Source organism: Mus caroli, unplaced genomic scaffold, assembly GCF_978045245.1.
Source record: "Mus caroli unplaced genomic scaffold, Mus_caroli_1 scaffold_5, whole genome shotgun sequence".
Classification (NCBI taxonomy): domain Eukaryota; kingdom Metazoa; phylum Chordata; class Mammalia; order Rodentia; family Muridae; genus Mus; species Mus caroli.
The window spans coordinates 150,081,240-150,089,725 of NW_028227260.1; positions in this window are offsets into that span (position 1 = coordinate 150,081,240).

Genomic DNA, 8,486 nt, shown 5'->3' on the forward strand with positions numbered 1-8,486 from the left:
ATCAAAAAATTCAAATAATCCAATTTTTTTAAATGTGGTGGAAATATAAACATAGAATTCTCAATGAAAGAAAACTCAGGTGGCTGAGAAACATTTAAAGAAATGTACAACATCCTTAGCCATAAGGGAAGTGCAAATCAAAACTACTTGAGAGTCAGACTCACACCCGTCAGAATGGCTAAGATCAAACACAAGTGACAGCTCATGCTAGAAAGGATGTGGAGCAAAGGAAAAACTCATCTATTGCTGGTTGGAGTGCAAACTTGTACAACCACTTTGTAAATCAGTGTGGCAGTTTCTCAAGAAGATAAGAATCAATCTACCTCAATATCTAGCTATGCAACCCTTGGTCCTATAGGCAAAGGATGTTTTATCCTACCACAAGGACTCTTGCTCATCCATGTTCACTGCTGCTCTATTCATAATAGCCAGAAACTGGAAACAGCTTAGATGTCTCCCAACAACAGAATTGATAAAAAAAAATAATAATAATGTGGTACATTTACATAGTGGAATATTACTCAGCTGTTAAAAATGGCATCATGAAATTTTCAGGCAAATAGATGTAACTAGGGAAAAATCAATTATTAATTGTTGCCTGTGCTAACGGTGTTCTGTTCAGAAAGTCTTCTTCTGTAACAGTGAGTTCAAGGCTATGCCCCACTTTCTCTTCTATCAGCTTCAGTGTACCTGGTTTTATGTTGAGGTCTTTGATCAATTTGGAATTGAGTGAGATAAACAAGACTCAGAAAGATAAATATGATATGTATTCACTTCTATCTGGGTATTATCTGTTAAATAAATGATCACCAAACTGCAATCCTTAGACCCAGAGAGGTTAGACATAAAGGAAGGGACTAAGGGGGTCCTCTGCATATATATTATAGCTTTCACTTTAGTGTTTTTCTGAACTCCTGAATGGGTAAACAATGGGTCTCTGATTCCTGTGTCTTCTAATGAGGCTCTTTTCCTTCGGTGGGTTTGCCTTGTTCAAATTTCATGTGATGGTTTTGGTTTTGTCTTATTATAGGTTCTTTTGTTACATTTTGTTATTATTATCTCTTAGAAGACTGTTCTTTTTTTCTAATGAGAGACAGAAACAGAGTAGATCCAGAGGGAAAAGGAGGTGGGGAGGAGCAGGAAGGAGTAGGAGGAGAAACTGTAATCAAATATTGTTTTAGAATATGTATAATTCAACCACATTCCCTGAATTTTCCTCAATCAGAGATCGTGCCAAATAACCTCTGCCTGAAGGGATCTTTTTACATCTCCTCTGGGATAAAGCTGCAATCTTTTGAGGCCCCAGAGATTCCTCCATAAGTACTTTTGAAATAGTCTCCATTTACTTGAGTTTAGTGGGAGCCTCACACTCCATCAGCATAAATGATACCTGGTTGTGTAGAATTGGAGATCCCAGCCCTCTTCATTCCAATGTTGTGTAAATATGCCCAGAAATAGCTTCCCATATTCACTGAAATTGGGAGATCTATCTTTCTTCTTTCCTTGATACTGAAAACAATAATCCTCCCATTCAACCTGTGGCAATCAGATCATCCCTTTAATTCTGAACAGGACGACACATAGAGGGGGGAGAGGAAGAGAGGGAGGGAGAGAGAATCTCCATAAGGAGCACAAGTCTGTAAAACAACACCGAAATGTAAGTTACCTAACAGCCTGACACACGAGAAACCTTTTGAGTCCAGAGTTTGTCTGTCAGCTTGATAGTGCACCTACAACCTGCCTCAACAGAAAAACAAACTAAGAGTCCACATCTGTCAGGGTTGCTTTTATTTTGTCCACTTGACACAAGCTAGAGTTATCTGAGAAGAGTGGAGGGAGGTGAGAAGATTGCAGAGACTGGCCTATAGACAAGTCTATGAAGAAATTTCTTAATGAGTGATTGGTGTGGGATAGTTCAGCTCACTGAGGGCTGATGGTCGTGGATGCTGGAGGAAAACAATGTAAGCAAACCATGAGGAAGAACTCAGTAAGGAAGGCTCCAGCTGTTCTGTTGCAGTACTAGGGAGAATTGTGTTGCAAGAGTCTGTCAGACACACGATGCTTGTAGTTTCTGGGCTCCATGTGGAACTGCCCATTCATGGATTACCTCAATTATCAAACCTAAAGATTGGGGGCCATGGGGTAAGCTGAAGCCATAAGGATGGCATAAGTACTTGAGTGCTCTACACATGATCCTAGATTTTTTTTAGCTTGCCTGGGTTTATATTGTTGGAGAGTCCCTCAAAAAGAAGCTACATCAGATACAAAGGAATGAAGAACTGTTTCTTCAAGAAAAGACTAATGGCCCTGATCCAACTGTCCCAGGAGAACCAAGAAATTAGAGCAGACAGTGTCATAAACTACTCGGGGAAAGTGCGTGAGGCATGTGAGGTAAGAATGGATGTGCTAGTCCAGGCTCCAGGAACGGGAAGTACTTGAGAGTGGTGGTGTGGTCCTTGAGTACTCCCATCTAAATTGGCATCTTTGCTTTCCATAGTTCTGGCTACTCCAGAATCCTCCTAAGCTTACCCAGGCTTTTCTTCATGTCCAAGTTCCATCATTCCGCCCACTACTGTACAGTCATTAGTCTAAATAGACTATCTATGCTAGAGCTCACCGTTCAAATCCTTATTCTTTAGTCTCTTTCTTACACAGATGCTCTATCTTGGGATTTATCTGCAATATCCTTATGACATTTAAATAGCTTATGAAGGAATTATTAAAGTTGAAAAGCACTTTTGTACGTGCTTTTTCTGTAAAGACCCAAGAGGTCTAAAATCCTTTTAACAATATTAGCAAAGAGCACGCATATGATTAGAATTTATATGCACCCCCAAGTAACTAAGCAACTGCAATAAGAAAGTCTCAGCTACCTTAGTCACATGTTATAGCGATGACTCTCTTTTTTGTCTAGATTTTCTGTCCAGAGCACAGATCTCACAATGTTGCCCTTATCAAAGTGACAGTTTTTCTGGCAGGGAGAGCATCCAGAACCTTGGGCTCCACAATAAGCCCTTCCCTGAATCTTCTCTCGGCATTTTCTTTGTTCCTTTTTAAAGGTCAATTTCTTCATTTTTAAAATAATTGTTAGATTAAAATATAAAGCAATTAGTTTCCTCATATCTTCCTACAAATATTTATTTATGCAAGAGTGTATGTGTGTGTTTGCTCGCTCTCTGTCTCTGTCTTTCTCTGTCTCTGTCTGTGTGTGTGTGTACTCACATGCGTGTTGTGAGCTTTCTCTTTAGAGTGCTTGTGAAGGACAAAAGCTGATACTGTCACATCCTCTTATTTTGCTTCTTGGCAATATTTTTGTCACTGAACCTGGAAGTTGCAGTTTAGGTTAGAATGACTGAGTACCAAGTCCCCACGATCTGCTTGTCCCCTTCCCTCAGTTCTGGGTTGCAGGCTTGTGATGTCATGCCTGGCTTGTACCTGCATAATGATCACCTTGGTGGTCATGCTAGCCCGGCAAGCACATTACCCACTGACCCATTTCTCTCGCAGGCCCGAAAAGATTTGTTCTTGACATTTAGTCTATCATGCTCATTAGCCCATTATTTCAAAATTAATTCTTATTAAAATTTTTACAGCAAACAAGACACTGACAAACTATTCACTAGAATATACTCAAATCTCTTCTTTCTCATTTCATGTTAGAGTCCTTATTCCCCACTGAAGGCTGCAAAGTATCACCTGTACAGCTTAAGTTTATTTCTGAAGTCTGGTCTTTGCAGTTCTCACCAGGATATCCCCTTAATCTTTGTTATAGGATTTTAAGGTTTTCCTGGTCTGAACCAAACCCATAAGCATTCTTTACATAAATCAGTCCCAAATGCTGAAGAACAGAAGAGTCAGATCTACCATAGCAACCCTATCCTGGGTAAGAACTTTCTGTATTTTCTTACTATAGTGCTTGTCCATATCCATGACATAAGCAACTGAAGTGAGAAAGGATTTATTTGGGCTCATAGTTGAAGAGAATACAGTCTATCTTTGTGGGTAAAGGTAGCCTAAAAACTAGCACTGTGTCTATGATGGTGGGAATTTATGGCTTAGTTTATTCATCTCATATCAGAGGGCCAAAAAAGCAGACAGCTTGGACAAGAAAAAGAACCTGGTATGTACTCCTTAAGGCCCACTCAAGCCCCCACACCTATGCCCTAGTATCTAACAGCTCGGCCCTATGTCCAAAAGATTTCAAAACCTCCCAGAAGAGCATCACTAATTTGGGACCTAGATTCCAACACATGTGCATCTTGGACATTTCACATTCAAAGCATAACAGTATCCACACTTGTTGAGTTTCTGTGACTTTTTGGTATGCCCTGAGCTAGTTAACTGCACTAGTTAATCTAGATCGCCGAATTGACATAATCTAGAAACACCTAGAAGGCACAATTCTGGGTAAGCCAGTGAGGGATTATCTAGATTGGGTTAGTTGAAAGAATAAGACACAGCAAGTGTGGGTGGTACCATTCCTTGCACAATAGTCCTAAACAGAACACACAATGGGAAAGCAAGCTGAGCGTTCATCCTTCTCTCTTCCGGAGTGCAGAGAATGTGACTAGCTGCTTCAAGCTCCTGTTACTGTAATTTCCCGGACATGATGGAATGTATACCAAAACAGTGAACAAAATTAACCTTTACAACAGTAGGGACTAACCAAACCTGTCTCTAATATTTTCCAGTTTAAGGGACATGTAGTTGTTGATTATGTTTAAATATTTATTTACTTACTGACATTGATACATATTTTCATGTACATATTTGTTACCTGAGTATCTTTGGCTCTACTCTTGAAGTTTTCTCTTCTTGATTGTTTGGCTTTGTTTCTGGATATTCAAGAGTCAAACTCTGGGTGTTTTGCCAGCCGAAAAATTGATCTACTGATCTACCCTAGACTTAGCAACTTGCTGCCTCATGATTTGGGTGTTATATTTAAATAACATTTTATATCCATAAATTAAGAAATTTACTTAGTGTGCCTATTTCTAGGCGGTCTACACTCTTACATTTTCCATGTTGGACTCCGATTGAATCTGGTTTATTTTTATTTTTTTTATATGACGAGAAAGAGGCAGGGATTCAAGTCTGCAGTTGCCTGCTGATATCAATTTGGCACAGAACCATTTACTTCAGTACATTGCCTCTTCAAATTGTTGCTTTTGATTGCTCGCAGATCTTAGTGGTAAAACACTTTCGCTAGAAATGGCAAACGTTTTATTCTCAGGTCATGGAAAACTCAAACTGGTATTTACCAGAAAGCATCCTCTGTACTGGCTGGCTTTTAAAGTACAAAATGTACTATGCACAGTTCTGGGAGAGTGAGGAGTCATCAACAGTTTTGTCAGCTGTAAGCCCTGCAGATACCAAAATACCCATCATGGCAAGATATACCCAAAGGTATATAGGGGTATGCACGCTATAGGGATAACCAATAGATTCCTGACTGAAATGAAAGCCTGTTCCACTGGAAGGACCACTTGTCTGGTATGCTAAATCAAGAATGCAAGGTCAGACAGCTCCCAGGCCTCAGGATAAAGATAATAGTGCTATTTTACTAAATGAACATAGTATCAAATTATGCTGGAAATTTCCATCCATGGATTAGTGTAACTCTCAGACTCCATCGGAGATGCTTGCTTCTTTGTGTAGTGAAAAGCAATCCATGCAGTAAGTCACAACTTGTCAGAACTATGTCTGTATGTGTGGGGAGAGGAGCCACTAATAGGACATCACATCCAACTGCCTCACCCCAAGACTAAGGGAACATTAGGAAAGACAAAAGATTTGTAAGGGCCAAATAACAGGGAGGACTGGAGCAAAGGGGTATTTTCTCACATGGCAGGGCCACTGTTCTCATGAATTCATAGCAACTATATTTACCTATGAAAGACCCGAACAAGCCCAAGCCAGTCAATATTCTGGTGTGGAGGGGAGATGGTCGGTGAGTCTGTATCCATAACTGACAAATGAAGTCACTTGATGAAGTTTGGAGGAGAAGGAGGGCCAGTTTTCTTTTAGGGTGTGACCCCATTCTCCAGATGATGACAATGTACCCATAACTATATGGGCAGGAAAATTTGGATTCAATGAGTTGTTACAAAACAAAAAAAGAGAGGAAGCAGTGTTGGCTGGAAGTGTAAAAGTCAGGGACCAATCTGGGAGAAGATGGGGAGAAGAGTGTGGGGGGGTAAATATTAAAATACATTATGTGCACATATGGAATTTTTAAAAAATGATACATTCTTATATTTAAGTTTTTTTTTCTGTTGGCCAGTGTGAAAGTTTACGTCTGGGTTACCTTGTTTTTTTTTTTGTTTTTTTTTTCTCTATTTGCTTTTTTTTTTTTCTTTAAAGGGGAAGAACATTGTGTTACTGACAGAGTCTTAAAACTTTGATACCCAGCAATCCTCCTGCCTTTACTTCCTGAGTAACTGGGATTCCATTTAGGAACACACGTGTCTCTTGGTATTTGGTTTGTATGTAGCCTTGGGGAGCGTGCAACTCCCTGCCCTGATCAGGCTGCTCTCAAGCTGGTACTCATTCTCTTGCATCTGCCTCTTCACTGCTGTGCATCACAGGTATGCACTACCCTCTGTGGCCTCTGCTTGATCTTTACTGCAACCACCTAGTGCCCGTGCCGTAAAGCATGAGAATAACATGAAGTCAGGCTGTGTCTCATCCTAGTGTTACCGCCTCACACGTTGTTTTGGCTATGCTACGTGCTTTTGCATTTCAGTATGAACTTTACAATCAGAGCCTTGATTCCACCAACTATGTTGCTAGTTCTCTTGTTGCTATCCCTGATAGCTGGCCGTTACAGCCTTTGCAATGTGACAGTCTTTAGTGTACTAGCCTCAGAGCAATGCATAGCTCTGTTTCTTTAAATTTCACTGCTTTCTCTCAGTCTTACTGTTACTTTAATTGTATGTGTCTTTTCATCCTCACCTAAATGTGACTTTGTGTCTGGCATTAGATATTAATATTTAATTGTTAATTTCCTAAATGTCAAAATACGTTGGCTTTTCTGTCTGAATCATGTGTCTTGCATCAATGTTAGGGTCATTGTGCTGAGTTCGTAGATTTTTATTATTTCTTTAAAAAATTTATATAATCTTTTTTATGTTATTCATCCCTTCCCCCAACTAATCCCAGACACGTCCCCCTTTCAAATCATCCAACTTTGGGTCCTGATTTTGTTTGTTTGTTTGTTTGTTTGTTTGTTTGTTTTGTTTGTTTGAGACAGAATTTCTCTGTGTAGCCCTGGTTGTCCTTTAACTCGATCGGAAGACCAGGCTGGCGTAGAACTCACAGAGATCCTCGTGCTTCTGCCTCAAAAGTGCTGGGATTAGAGACAGGCACCACCACCACCGCCACCCACATTTGTGTCTTTTTAAAAAAAGTTCATCAAAACCAGTTTGTTCTGCCCAAATATTCTTGGATGTGTGGCCTTCCACTCGAGTGAGTTTGACTTCCCAGAGGATACACTCTCAAAGAAAATGGACTCCCCATCGCCTGGCTGCCTATTGTTCCTGAGCTACCAGTGGGATTTCATGCCCAACTATCTTCTCTATGTTGGGACTTGGATTGACTTGGGCATACAGAAGTCTTGTGCATACTTTAACAGCCTCTGTGAAACTAAATGCTTTGTCTTATTCAATTTTCTTTTGGCATGTTTGGTGGTTATCTCTTAGAAACCCATTCTTTTCTAATGAGAGACAGAAAGGGTAGACCCAGAGAGGAGAGGAGTTGGGGCAGTACTATTGGGGTGGGGGGCTTTGAGACTGATTTAATTAGGGCTTCTCACAGTGGTTAGAGCCACGTTGTCTTCAGAACAACCACAGCACAGGATATGCATCAACTGGACTGTCCAGGGGAGTCTGAACAGCCGAGTCTTATTGCTTAAAATACATACACATATTCACAGTAACTGATGGGCAGTACTGTACCCCACACAGAAGTGTGTTAGCAGCTGCAAATCTGACCAGAGCACCAAGACCTATGCCTACCCTCTCCTCCCATTTACCTGGAAACCCAACTCAGCCAAGTCTCCCAGGCCCTAATTCACTATTTCCTGTGCTCTCTCTGAGTGTCAGAATGGCCTAAAGCCAGCCTGTGGCTTAGTAATCATGGAGAGTGCTTCAGTAAAGATAGTCACTCTCAGGCCAGCTCCCCACTCTGCCAGGGGAAAGAGACTTGAGATTGGTCCCTGTTCATCATCAGATAAATAAAGAGGGATTCATTTTGAGGGAAAACTTACTCTCCCATGAGACACTTCAGTGAGGTGTCTGGGGTTTTAACAAGGTAGTGGGGAAGGTACCTGAGGGTTGCAGCTCAGGTGCCTCTGCCACACACCAACCCTCTAGACCATGATGGAGGAGGTACAGATTTTTGGCTCCAAGGTATCTGCCAGAGACCCAGGATGACCCTAAGCAGGTGCATATCTGGGTCACAACCAGTCCAAGTTTGTCACTCGAGAT